This window comes from Euprymna scolopes, chromosome 35, assembly GCF_053919585.1.
Source record: "Euprymna scolopes isolate OS-2025 chromosome 35, ASM5391958v1, whole genome shotgun sequence".
NCBI classification, from domain to species: Eukaryota; Metazoa; Mollusca; class Cephalopoda; order Sepiida; family Sepiolidae; genus Euprymna; species Euprymna scolopes.
In genome coordinates this window covers 8,011,604-8,027,066 of record NC_136516.1, presented here as the reverse complement: position 1 = coordinate 8,027,066, position 15,463 = coordinate 8,011,604, and the positions used below count along the sequence as shown (strand labels likewise).

Sequence of the window (15,463 nt, the reverse complement as noted above, 5' to 3'; positions counted from 1 at the left end):
TGAATGGAGCGCTAAATATTTTGGTTTTGATTCTAGTTGATAGCACCAAAGTCATTTCTTTTTAAAATTAAAGTATATTCTACTACCAGTCAAGGCCAAGCACCCCTCACAACCCCCGCTAGTAAGCAATAAACAAACCCTCTTTAAAGAATGCAGGTAAAGCCTGGGAGAGTGGCCTCCCTGGACTAAAGAGTACTAAATTTTGTTTCATTATTTCGAATAATCGTGAGTCACCATCAATGGATCGTTCCTCTTGTATAAAACGATCATAAACAGCATTTTATGTTGAATTTTAATGATGTTCTGCTCATGAAAAAGAGTAAATCCAACCTACAGAAACAAGTCTAGTCCTGAAAAGACAGGCTGGTGCTGTTTGATTTGTAACTGAACACTAGAAAAGCTACATATTTAACCACCGGTAAGAATAAACATGTCACGATCTAAGTTGACAAACAGGATCATCTACAAATGCACACCTTAAAATATTTCAGTTCAACGCTCAGCAATCACTGCAGAATTGCTGTGTGCATCAATGCAACGTTGCTCAAGTCGTGTACGATCACTGGCATCCTTTGTGATCACAAGATCAGCGACTGTCTGAAGTCAAAGACTGTAATACCTGTTGCTTTATACAGCTCAGAGAGTTTAGTGACAACGAGGAAGGAAAAGCGAAGATCCACCATTGTGGAAAACAAAATGCTCCACTGAATGTCTGGGGTTGAACTGCTCGACCAAGTCTGTAATGAGGACCATGTCTTTGAATTTTTGAGAGGAGGATTAATTATAGATATTATTCAGAATACTGTTCTCATCTTAAGTGCTATTTTCACATTTTGGTTGATGTAACCTGACCTTTAGGTGTATCTTTTCAAACTCTAGAATCTTCCTGTTAAATATGGGAATCGACACAGAACTTGAAATGGAACCTTTTATTTAATCTGCAGTGGTAGCGTGTGCTCATTCCATCAGTCATAACTGGGTAGAAGTCCCAAGTAAGGATTAAACCATCAACCTCCAGAAGAGTAATTTTACCAAGTACTCACGGGTTCTTGCAGATATATTATGCAATGAGGACATCTTTAGGATCACACTGAGAGAAAAATAAGGGAAAATGCAGCTTAGATAGTTTGAACATATGCTGCGAGCCAACAATGACACCATCGTAAAACGTGTCTTTGCATTAAAATTTACTGGAAAGCAACAAAGAGGAAGACTAATGATGAGAGGGGTAGGCCCCTACACAAATCTCTAAATCAGACCTTCACCTGGACTAAACCTTAATTCTGAATGATGGTAAATATTGGTTTTCTGTTCTTATATTCTGAGCAAAGTATTTAAAATATATTTTCTCAGACTCAGTTATTACACTGTGAAAAAAACTAGTTGAACAAAAACCTGAATTACCTCCCTTACACCCCTTTTCTAGTAAATATTTGGTTTCATTGATTATCTGTTCAATAAATTTTTTTTCTGTAAATTCTTTTTATTTTATTTTTTTGCAATATATGTTGTGTGTCTACCCCTTGCAGGTAACATAAGTACTCGAGGTTCTGTCAATCAGAGGGTAGAGACGTGATCCATCTTCTTGTGTCCATCCTTTGGTGTGTCACGCTTAAGTTTGCAACAGTATTTTCAACATTAACCATGTATACCAAATGGAGGCATCTCTAAATCCCTTTCCTCTTATTTCATCTCAAACGAAAAGTTGCTGGTCATTAACAGAAAAAAAATAGCGAGTCAACAAATTTGAGTTTTTCATTAATCAAATCAAACGTGGGTTTAATTTAAAAAAGAAGCGATGCGGAAAAGAAAGTGGCTTTTTGCCCTCCAGCTTGGAATACAATCTTCACCATGGCAATTGTAAACCAGCTTCCCAGAGACTCTACAAAGAAACAAGCTGATGTACGCGTATGTATATGAAAGATTTTTAAGATCTTCAAGATAGATAAAATTTATCAATTGACAATAAAAGTGGCCTTTCAAAATAGGCTTCAAAACCTAGTAGGGGATGTCATTTTCTCTTCCCTGCAACCTCTTTCCCACAGAAAAGACGTTGCGAGTGTTTTTGCTTTATTGTTATTTTCATGATAAGTGTTCGTCTGAGGTCCAATCTATGCTCCCCTTTGCAAAACTTTCACAAAAAACACTCGTCTTGCTGAAACCACTATCAATTTCCCCCACTATCTGTGCCTAAACCTAAACAGATTCCATGAACAAAGTTTCTTTCTTAGAACTACACACCTGTAAAACTCTTTTGCATTTCCCTGCTTTCCAGCTGACTACAATAAGGTTGTCTTCAAGTCCAGTGTAAACATATTTTTGAGGAGTCGCCCCCTTAAGTAATCCACTACTAAGGATTGCTACAATATTGTCCCATTGACTACTGTACATTCATTAACCCTTATCCTCGAGTAACCTCCAGGTCATGATAAGTGGAGACTTTTGTAAAAAAAAAAAAAAAAAACTTGAGTTGATTTTTTTTAAAACAAAATTTACAAATTTGGTTCTTGTGCAGAACATGAATCATGCTATATTTTTTTTAGATAGTATTTTGAATTTACATTTTTATGATATTTTCTATTCATTAAATTGTTAGATGAAAGTACAGAATAGTTATAAAAGCTTCTCTCCTTTTATCATAATCGCTCTGATTCCCATCACACCCCAACTGAAATGAACGGCTCTCGTCTTGAGGAAGCTCCATGTTTTGACAAGCTTCTGCGACTGACCTTCACTCCTAATCTGAAACGGAACACATACATCAAATCTGTTGCCAAAGATCACCAGAAAAACAGTTGGATCACTCTACTGCTCCAGTTAGTATCTCACTGCCGATACAATCCTCCATCTGTATAAGAGACAAGTACGTCCTAAAATAGTACTGTTGCCACATTTGGGCAGGAGCTGCTCGGCACACCCTATCCTGCCTTGATAGAGTTCAAAACCGGCTTTGAAACCTAGTAGGTGATGCCTATTTCTTTTCCCTACAACCTCTTTTCCACAGAAGAGACACTGCAAACCTGTGTCTGCTCGATCACTATTTTCATGGCAAATACTCTACTGAACTCCAATCTATGTCCTCTCACCAAACTTTTACAAAAACCACTCGACTAGCTACAACTACTATATGATTTCTCCCCTATCTGTGCCTAAATCTAAATGCGGATTCCATGAATAAAGCTTCTTTCCCAGAACTATCCGCCTGTTGAACACTGTTCTGCTGGCCTGCTTCCCACTTGAATCCAACATTATTGCCTTCAAATCCAATGTAAACAAGTTCTTATTCCATAAATCAAATTGTACCCAATTTGCACCGATAACGATTACTATACAACCTCTTAACATTCATTAACCCTTATTTTCGAGTGGCCTTCGAGCCTTGATAAGTGGCGACTCCCAAGTGCAAAAATCACTTCCCATGTTAATATTAATATTTCAACATTGCTCGTAACTTTCAATGATATATAAAAGAAATTCAGTATAAAATGTATATAAATAATACATATAGGGCCATAAATAAAAATACATGTATGGATCTCTCTCTCTCATAATATATAAGTGAACGTGTCTGTGTCTATGTACATTTTCCTTCGCAATAGCAATAACTCTTAATTTTCAGTCTACAGACTCCAAATTTGATATACAGGGTACTAAGATTTGGGAAAATCTATGTGATCGGTTTTGGACCCAAAAATTTGGCTGTTAAGGGGTCAAAGTTCAACGAACTGACCCTTGAGAACTCTACCAAACTCCTCCGACAATTTTGGGTCTAAACACTTGAAATTTTAGATATATGTTCCATGGACATGGATCTAACTTAACTTGATTTGAGCCCAAAACAATAAATTTTAAGGGGTCGTAATAGGAGTCAAATTAAAAAAAATTGACCTTTTTTTTTTTTTTTTGCTCAGCATACACCTCCAAACACCCGGGCAACGCCAGGCTGATATGCTAGTATATATATATATATATATATATATATATATATATATATATGATGCAACACATTTCCTGACATCTCTTAATCAGGACAAAATCACGAAAGTCTACTAAACTAGTTTACTGGGTGGCCAACATGTGGTTATGTACGTAGCATGTCGACAATTTGTTTACACTGCACCTGTTGGTGGTAATATCCCTTTGAGATTATATTTATTAATTTGCTCGAACTGAACCTGTTATAACTTCAAATGCAAATTTCAATAATAGACATGACATTTAACAAACTATGGTCTATTTTTAGCAAAAGAAAAGTTTCTAACAATCTCATAGTTTAAAGATATAGTAAAGTGGTCGACTATAGTCGAAGGTAACCTAAAAGCTCTATTTCCATTGGATACTACTGCGAAATTCTTTCAAGAATACTCCACTTAATCTTGATCCTCACCTTATGTTGAATGTTTAGCAAAAGGCATCAAATACAATTTCATAAGTCTTTGGTATGCCTTGACCTTTTGTGTAGGAACAAAGTGGAGTATCTGTCTTGATAATACACAATCTTCTGTCCTCGGTCAGTGGAGGAGAAATTTTCTAGACTGAAGCAATTTTTATTTTGTTTCAATCCAGGGTAACCCTTTTGTGATCTAGATTTTTTGCAACTTGTGTCTAACGTCTCTTATGGGGTGGCAACTAAAGAGAAACTAGAGAGGGTTGAAACCTGATCTCCCAGTTTATTAGCAAGCATAAATCATTATGCTAATGATATAGATAAGTGTTTAATTAGCATGTTGACGTATTCAAGTGAAATTGGATGGGTCGGCAAAATGGCTAATCTGGCAAGAACCTGGAACCGTCAATGCTGGAAAATCTATTGGTATACATACTTGGTGGTCATCGTATTTTTATCTGTTTGTCGACTGTTCCACGAGGTTTGAAAGCACTTTTAAAAGGTCTTGGCAAGCTGGCCTAATGGTTATCGTACTTGACTTACTATCTTTAGGTTTGTTTTTTTCGGTCTCAGCTCGAATAGTTTGTTTGTTCTTTTTACTTTCAAGAAGTGAGCTGTTTAGAAAAAAACAAAATACTCGCATGCACGTCTCAGTTTCTGAATGAATTAAAATATAATATTTATGCATATTTTCCGATCGGGCAACGCCGAGCGGCCTACTAGTAGTGTCTATATAAATCTCCTAAAGAGAAAAAACTGTACCACATCAGCCATATATATATATATATATTGTACTGCATAAACGTAAAAAAAAACGGCATCTAAAGAGTATCTGTTTTCTTGTTTCAAAGATGCATTGATTCTTTAAAAAAAGTTTATTTTATTTGTCAATCTTCGTCCGTTCTAGACTATATTGGTGCACAAGTTAAAAATTTCAAAACCTGATAAAATCACAATTCAATTCTGAGTAAATCTGATGCCATTTTTTTTTTTTTTTTGATTTTCGGGTCAAAAGATTTGCCCAAACGAATTTTCAGGGTTAACTAATGTTCCAAACTGAAAATATTAAATAAAATGTTTTTTTTTTATTAAAATATAACCTGAGCGAGCTACAAGTATCATACGATTCACACAAAACAGAAAATACTCTAAATTAAAGACTACTTGTGCTTAATTTTTCAGGATTTGTTAGTTTTATGATGTCTATCTGTGATGAAAGTTATAGCAAAATCTGTGGACATGGGTTTCAAGCCCTGAATGATTTAACATCAAATTCCCCATTACCCAGCAGGTCACATTCTAGTATTCTAATAAAAATTCTGCAATATCTTCTTTCGATGGCATCATTTCAAATGTCTAAACTGAAGCTTAACCATGCTTTGTTGATTAAATAATCCACTTTCTTGCCACCATTGTTAGTCAAGAAACTTAATCGCCTTAACAGCATCCGTTTTGTTTTTCTTTCCTATTTGTTAGACAATTGCCTAATTTCGTGTAATATGCAATTGTGCCACATACTAGGTATTTACCTCTCTCCCACCGCGGGAAGATATGGCACAAGGCTGGAAGGTGGGGAGACTAAGCCAGCACTCAAGTGCACTCAGTATTTTGCGTTACGCATTCTTGCTTTTTGAACATCTGTTTTTTGTATTCAATTGTGATTTTTTTTGTTTTTTTGTGTTTTTAGGAAGAATATTTATTCACTTGCATTTATAATTTGGATTTCAGTTTCATAGTTTTATTAATTTTGAGAAGAGAGTGACAAAAGCTATAATGAAGACTCCCCACCCCTCACCTTGTAATGCTATTTAAAGACATAACAGACCAAATAGGCCATCATAGAAGTTCTTGGAAACAACTTTGGTTAGTAATCGATTGATAATGAAGCAAAAAGTATTTACACCTCATTGTAGTCACTTTGTAAGATTGGCATAGTCTTGAGAGACCTTTCTTTGATTGTCAATCAAAGTACTTTAGTCCTTTGGAAATCTCTGCAAAATTGCAGACAGGCTCATAGTGGATAAAGTATCAAGGGGTTTAACTATGATGCTATTATTACTGAACTTTATAGTTTTTATTTTAAGGCTGATTGCATATGGGGCATCTCAACTTGTATATAATCCATGGCACTCCACTAACTTGAGCTGTTATGTCCTCCCATTGTCAAATATATATGATCATCTGTGAAGCAATGATGTTCTCAGAATTAGATCAGTTTGTCGATGAGTGCAACTAGAACTACTGAATTGTAAGATTTGGTCGATGTTTACTCCTCTAGATCAGCCGTGTTCTGTCCATGTCAATGCATATTAACAGAGTGACCTAAGGAAGGATGTGCTCTTCATGCACGAATGGTCATTCACTATAAAGATTATATTTTGTGCATCACAGTGTGGGGATGCGTAGAGATGAAACGAGGACACCTGTGGAAGCCAACTAAGAAGGATACTACTCCTCTAAACTTCATTGAAAACATCGAAAATAGGCTTTTTGTTTGCGCAGTCAAAATCATCACACCTCAGTAACATACATAGAGACTGCAGTTCAAACTTACGATTTCAAAAAATCTCCCTTCTCTAATAATGGACTTTTTATCTAAGCCAACACCATCTTATTTGCTTGTGAATAATGCTATTTCACATTACTTTGTAAACCCGTCAGCATATACCCAGGTTCAGCCGCCATTTTGCTTTTTATATTTTGCCCGATCTTACACGCTATACAAACTCATCCAGAAATTTGAGGCAAATCTCTTCTGCACTCTCATTTGCTATTAATGGTGACAAGGCACAAAAATTAATATTAGCATTCAGCAACAAAACTCGTCTTCAAAATGAAGCATAACAGACAACAGCTGAGCATAAATATGTGAGGATGCAGCTGAAATAATCTCCACTTACTAAGGTCAAAAGCTAATCAAGGATCAAGATTAATGAAATTGTCAGTTGAATGATGAACAACAATATGAGGATTGAAATAGATTAATATAATTTTAAAAATTGACTACTTAAGGGGAGCAGCTTTACAAGTATTTGTTTACATTGGACTTGATGACCATGCTAGCTACAAAGAAGTAATCACATGATAATGTTTGACAAATGGAAATTTCTTGAAAAGCTGTTTTAGATACATAGAGGAAAGTTCATGCATTTGTGGTAAAAATACGAGTTCTTACTGTGTTTTATAAAGAGAACTCGGAGATTAGAGATCAGTCGAGTAATATCTTTTCTGTGAGAAATAGGCTGTAGAGAAAAAAAAAAGAACATGTCAACTATTTTAAAATCAATTTTGTACTCTAAAGCGAGATGGGGTACTCAAAGTAGCACCTTCCAATATGTAGTAGAAGTACCCCTCCCTCGCCCATTTTCTTTTATACAAATTAAACCTGCAAAGCCGTCCCCACCCCATCCAAGGCTCGTAAATGGAATATTCTCCAGATTTCATCTATTATATATAAAGGTCATTTGAAATAACAGCTTAGAATTATGAAAGTCTTTTTGTTTTGAAAATTGACAAGTGCCCTAATTAAGCGTTTCTCCCTTTTTATTTAGGTCGAAATTGTTGGAAGAATTGCTCTCCATCTTGAAGATGAAGGAGACGAGACAGAATGAAACGGAGGGCAAAGTTCATTAGGTCAAAGGTTCAAACACAAGAGGGAGGAGAAAGAGAGCCATTTCAGTGGATACTCAATTTCAATTCTTATATAAGCATCAAGTGGTTGTAAGCAAAGAATGGCAATTTTTATGATGAAGACCAACAAGTAGATACATTCATCTAATATATAAAGTAAAGCTAGTCTCTTGCTTGCAATTTTGTCATCGATAGCTTTCGTCTTATAAAATCAATATTTGATTTTGGTTAGTGAAGCATTGAAATTAAGTTTGCTTTTGAACTGCCGAATACCGTTAAATGTTTGTCCAAAAAGAAAAAAAGATTTTCTGCAGGTTACAACGTTCTCGGCACATGCAAAAACGACAACCCTTTCTCTTTTCCCGTTTTGACGTTCATAGAAACCCCATATTTTTTTCCCCACTGACATGCGAATTAACCATAACAACTTCAATTTAGAAAATTAATGTTCTTGCCAATATATGCTCAAATTATAAAATATGCTCAAATTATAAAATATGCTCAAATTATAAAATATGCTCAAATTATAAAATATGCTCAAATTATAAAATATGCTCAAATTATAAAATATGCTCAAATTATAAAATATGCTCAAATTTTATATGCTCAAATTCGACCGCGTCTTAATTTTCATATGTCACCTTTTCGTTGCCTATTGGTAGGATTTAGAGTGAGTGTCTGTGACTTTACAACACACACACACACACACACACACACACACACACACACACACACACACACACACACACACACACACACACACACCCTTGGACGCTTGTTTCCATGATCGTTGTCACAGTTATTCTTGCAGCATACTGAGAACATTAAAATTCGATAGAATTCTTTCCGGAAAATACTTTGTCTGGGCCAGAATTACTTTCGTGTAAACACCATCTTAATTCGTCATTACAAAGTTACTTCCTTCAAAAAATGGAGGGAAACCGCATAGTTTAAAAGCAATTGCAAGTACAAACACTATCTGGTTTGAAATTAGAGTTAAATAATACTAACCGATATGAAAATGATTATATCAGGTTAAAATAGTGCGATGCTGCCATTTCCTTTATTCTTACTTCAGTAACTAATCCCCCAAAATCCCACATCTCAAGATGCTAGCCATCATTTTTACACTTACAGCTTCTTTCTTCTGACAGGTTGTCTTTGAAGCTTCCTCTCTGCAGCATGTCCACAATGAAAAACTCATTCAATTTAATTCAATTCTGTCATGAAACTATCTTGACTTGGTAAAAATTATTTAAGTTTTTAAGAAAAAAAATGGCTGCAACTATTTGTCGAAACAGAGTTACCTTTCTTTATTCACAACAAAAAAACTACTGTTGAGTAAAAAACTACCGCATTTAAACAAAAAAAAGAAAACAAATTGCAAGTATATAAAAAGATATACAGCTAATATATAACTAGAAGAATATCCGTCACAAGATGGAGAGTAAATTCGCTAAACAAAATAGATTTAACTCACTTTATGTTATGATTCTAAACCTTATTCCTAGAATGTTAAATTTTGATTAAAATCACTTAAATAATTTTCATTCTAGAAAATGAATTTTTAAGGCTTAAGGCACGAGTAGTTTTAAGAAATTGAAATTCAGGTAATTTTAATTGGTAATTAATGACTATGGATCCAATTTAATGGACATTTTTTTTTTGATTTTAATTTTCAAATGGGAGGTTGTGGCCATATAACCCCCCCCCAAAAAAAAACTTTAAAATAAAAAAAATTAAAAAAAACCCTGAATATTGGGAAATATTAATTGATGTCTAATACTAATTACTAATAAATTTGAAATTAGAGATATCTGAATTTTTACATTTTTTTTAATTTTTTATTTTGCATAAAAATTTAATATATGCTATATTTGCACCACTTACTTTGCATAGATGCGTTTCAACATTCATAATGATCGGTTAATTTTGGAGAGAATCCTATACATATAAACATACCGAACTTTTAAAGTGACAACCCAAGTGTCCCAAGTTCGAATCCCACTCATTCCACAAAAAATCACTTTCATTTAAGATGTTAGCAACCTTCATGTGGTCCCTCCCATAAGTAACCGATGTCTTTCAGGAAAGAATTCTGACTAGAAAGATTTCAGGAAAACGAATGCCAACAATAGAATCATGAGAAATGAACGAAATTCCTTTTTCTGTTTCACATCTTAGGGTTAGGGTTAGGGTTAGGTATTTGCTTAGGTTTCAGGATCAATAGCGATGTAAATTTTCTAGTTGTGAAAGTCAGTTTATATAAATTCTAAGTGTCCCTAAGATTTAAACACCCAAGAGGCCATGAATTTGTGCTAAAACAGTATTGTTGTTACTAAGAATTCAGAAGATGAAAATGCTTCTTCTAGTTGTTTCTGTGGATGGCATATCTATTTTTTTTTAAAGATTGCATTAATGATGAATATTTTTTTTGTGTGCAAATGACAAAGCTTTGTTTTTGAATATATATATATATATATATATATATATATGATGAGAATGGAAATAGTATTCCGACAAAATAGAGAAATAAAAAGAAACAAACGGAGTTATGTGTTCAACGTTTCGTCTTTATTTCGAGAAAAGTCTTGAAATAAAGACGAAATGTTGATGAACAACTCTGTTTTTTCCTTTTTATTTCTCTCTCTCTCTCTCTATATATATATATACACACACACAGGTTGTATTGATTGGTTTCCTAGATGTGAATCCAATGAAACCCACGTAATTATTAAAGAGTGCTCAATGTAGGACAGAGCTGGTGTATAGTTTGTTTATTATACAAACATTATTGGTTACGTATGTGCATACATGGTTTATAAAAACTAATGTGGTCTTGACACCCGTTTCAATATCAATTCTTTTTTTGGTCTGATGTGTTATCCCTGAATTGGGACTCCACTGAAACATATATGCACATACGTAACCAATAATGTTTGTATAATAAACAAACTATACACCAGCTCTGTCCTACATTGAGCACTCTTTAATAATTACGTGGGTTTCATTGGATTCACATCTAGGAAACCAATCAATACAACCTGTGTGTGTGTATATATATATATATATATATATATATATATATATATAGAGAGAGAGAGAGAGAGAGAGAGAGAGAGAGAGAAATAAAAAGGAAAAAACAGAGTTGTTCATCAACATTTCGTCTTTATTTCAAGACTTTTCTCGAAATAAAGACGAAACGTTGAACACATAACTCCGTTTGTTCCTTTTTATTTCTCTATTTTGTCGGAATACTATTTCCATTCTCATCATATATATATATATATATATATATATATATATATATATATATATATATATAAGTGATGAGGCGATTGCAATATTTTTCGATTCCAATACAATTACTGATTCTGTACTAAATTCCCGATTCTGATTCTTTATAAATATCTAAATATTTAACTACAAAGTTGTTATTTTCCCCAATTACTATAAAAACACGCGTTAAATGTGCAAATATGTTCTAAAACGTAGAAACACTTGTGGTGGTGGTGGGTAATCTATAGATTTTAGTTTTACTGGTTGTTCAAAATCAATATTTATTTTATTACTACTAGTGGTGGACGATTTTGTTTTAAACAAAATAAAAAAATCATTAAAGCAATCGTTTTTGGCATCGGAAAATATGCACAAGTTTTCCTGATACCGATAACCCCCAAAATTCTAATTTTTCCGATTCCCGATTAATCGTCCTAACACTAATATATAACTAATATTTTTCAAATAAATTATTTTTTTTTTATATCTACAGACACAAGTGATTCATGCTCCCGTAATCAGTGTAGGAGGTAATAATTACTGCTAGTTTGGAGATGCGAACCCAGTTACAAAGCCATCCTCGACTTTGTAAAATAGCATCTTTACCTCAAGGCCACCTGCAATATACACACACAAGCATTGGCTTGTATTCATTAACACAATGAAAGTTATTTTGTGTATAAATGACACAGCTTTCTTTTTGAATATGTATAGTCATCCACATACAGTGCTGTTTTGCTGTATCCGAGCTCATCAGTATGGCTAGACAGGCAACTACCTCAAATCCAACTGCCCATACGACAGTCAAGGCTTTGAACCATTACACTAATCGGCAGCTGCTGTGCGGGTAGTAAATTAACGATGTTTTTGACATCGTCCGAATACCTAAGCTCGATTTGTTTATACAAAGAGCATCGCTTAATACGCTAATGGTAATTCGTGTATCACTTCTCATTATGCTCAACTCAAAATGAGGAGCATTAAAGTCATCCACATACAGTACTGTTTCACTGTATCACAGCGAATCAGTGCGGCTAGACAAGCAACTACTTCAATACACACACACACACACACACACACACACACACACACACACACACACACAATAAGTGACTGTCCACGTATTTGAGCGAGACAAAGAATGACAATTTTCATAAGAATTCATAAAGAACAAGAAACGGATATTCTTTTCTTACAAGTGTCAAGTGTCTGACGTCACAAGGCCTTAAATCAGGCAAGCTATTTGTTAAAATATATCACTTCTACATTTCAAACAAGCGTCAATTCTGTTAGTGAAAAAAAAAAACCCTCAAAAAACAAAACTAGAATACTTCAGAAACAATTGATTATTAATACATTTGAATAATTAAGAATCCTTTTTTTTTTTTCTGACTCACTAAATCCAAGCGAAGTGTTTTGATAAGAATTTGTAGTTTTCTTGGGGAACGCTATACATGGGTTGCCGGGAAGAGATTCTGTAGAAAGAAATGATACAAGAATGATATAATAGATGTGTAATGCGAGTCCTGAAGATGAGGGGAGGGGTTACTGCTTATTAAGGTCCAAAGGCCACTCGAGGATAAGGGTTAATGAGCGTTAGGTGGCCAGTGAGACAATACTGATGATCAGTAACAGGTGAACTTTGGTAGTGTTTGATTTAAGAGGTAAGCTCAACAGGAACTTGTTTACATTAGACTTGAAAACGGCCATGTCATAGTCAACTTGGAAGCAGTTCTGCTGTATTCTGTTCCAGACGGGTAATTCTAGGAAAGAAACTCTGCACATGGAATTTCGTTTAGTTTTAGATAGAAAATAAAGAAAATTGTTGGCAGTTGTTGTAGTTAAACGAGTATGTTGTAAATGTTCTATGAAGGGGACCATAGATAGAAATTCAGGTGAGTGCCTGCCATGAAAACGCTACGTCTCTTTTGTGGGAAAAAGAAAGCAAGGAAGAGAATGCGGCTATGCCCACTAGATTTCGAAGCCAGTTGTATACCCTGTCAAGGCAGGAAAAAGTATTCTTTGTAGATAATTTTCCTAATCCAAAAAGATCACTGCTCAGGTTTTGTAAACATGTAATTTAATCAAATTTAAGAAACTAACTACCAAGAGCTTAATTATGTGAAGTCGAAACACAAGAGAAAGGAAAGAGAAAATTAAGAAAAGGTCAGATATGAAAGGCCAGTCGGGATAAAGATTCTCCATCAATTGAAGCAGGATGTGAAGTGGCGGGCGTTGAATGATCACAGGCTAGTCAAAGTGAACTCGGAAAAATACTAATGAAGACTAAAGCGGATTATAGATCGCATGTAAGTAATTTAATTGATGTTGCCAAACATTATCCGCTTTGTCCCAGGTGATTAACAACATTCACATTTGAAATATGAGGTGCTCAAAGCGGCTTCTGATGGTTGTTCATTTGGTTTACGGTATAGCAACACTTTTGGGATGATTTAATGCCAAATCCAGTCATATTGGTAGAACTTTAAGTTTTTATATCTTTAAATAATTTATTCATGTTTTTTTTTTTTTAATTTGCAGAACATGATTGAGTTTTACAAAGAGAAAGGAAAAAAACAATAACATCAATATTTGGTCCATTTTTTTTCAGGAAACTGGTATCTTCAGACAGTTTTTTTTTTTTTTTTTTTTTTGCAGGTGAGGGGGTATTTAATGCCGAATCCAGTCATTTTGGTAAAAGATTTTATGCTTCAAGTTCTTTACATCTTTTGGAGTGAATTGATTTAATGCCAAATCCAGTCATATTGATAGAACTTTAAGTTTTTTATATCTTTAAATAATTTATTTATGGTGTTTGGTTTGATTGCTACATAGAGGAAAATCTTTTTTTTTTTAATTTGCAAAACATGATTGAGTTTTACAAAGACGAAAAAAAACAACAATAACATCAATATTTGCTGCATTTTTTGTCAGGAAGCTGGTATCCTTAGACAGGTTTTTTTGGTTATTTAATGTTGACTCCAGTCATTTTGATAAAAGTTTTTATGCTTCACGTTCTTTATATCTTTAAATAATTTAGTCATGGTGTTTGATTTAATTGCTACATAGAGAAAAAAATGTTGTTTTTTTTTAATTTGTGGAACATGATTGAGTTGGTATCTTCAAACAGCCTGATCTGGTAGGCCCCAATCTGACGGTCGGGGAAGGAGAGGAAAGAAAAGAAAATGCATTTATATGCTCTGCCCCTAATATTAGACACTCACCTTAGATATTTCTAGCTGTTAAGATAATAGTTCTGCCTCAAAACTCTGCAAAATTCTTCCCATTTGTAGAACACGTTACCACAAAATTGTTTTCCTTAGGCCTACAACATTGTTATCTTCAAATACGATAAACATTTGTCATAAACTATTCTCATGTTGTCAAATCTTATTTATTCCATCTATCCACGATTGACGAATAAGAGATATTGAATGATCACAGACTAGTTAAATCAGACTAGAAAATCACTAAGCAACAAAATCGCGCCCCTTCACTGTTGAGGTCCCTAAATGTCAGAAAGCTTTCTACTCGATAGTTTCTTCCTTTGAACAACTAGACTTTGGAATTCCCTTCCTGCTACCCTGACTATACTAATATGCAGAAGTTTAAATGTAATGTAAACCAACATCTTGTTAATCTATCGTAGGCATGGTCCCAAATAGTAGCCTCTTATGTCCAAGTGACAATATACCTTGTTAGGGGTGCACGTTAGTAAAAAAAAAAAAAAAAAAATAGCGCTAAAACTAATCTTTCACACCAGATAAGTTATCCATAATGGCACAAAGTGATTTTTTTTTCTGTGAAAATATCATTTGTCGGATTTAATGTACTTCAGAGAAATGCTTGTAGTCATCCCCAAATTAAATAATTTGGAAACATGGAATAAACTGAATAAAGAAACAAAACCCCTTTTATAAACGAAACAATGGAAGGATTTATTCAGACCAGTAGTAGAATGTTTGGCTGCATGGAGTCAAGCATAGGGTTTCCTTGTGGATTTTGATCGGTTCCTTCATGGACTTCTGTAGGTTCATTTCCTAAAATGGTGACCCCGACTGAAGAGCGCATAAATCCAAGTCTTTTTTTTTTTTTTCTTTGCTTACTCTCAGTTGAGCTATGTGTACATCTATTTATCCAACCAGGCCTCCAACATGACCAATACCA

The 15,463-nt window shown here is 34.3% G+C and overlaps 1 protein-coding gene across 1 annotated transcript in view; it reads right to left on the bottom strand.

Moving 5' to 3' along the window:
* Positions 1-15,463, bottom strand: part of LOC145259667 (protein singed-like) — a 97,894-nt gene that overhangs the window by 37,172 nt on the left and 45,259 nt on the right. The window lies entirely within an intron of this gene.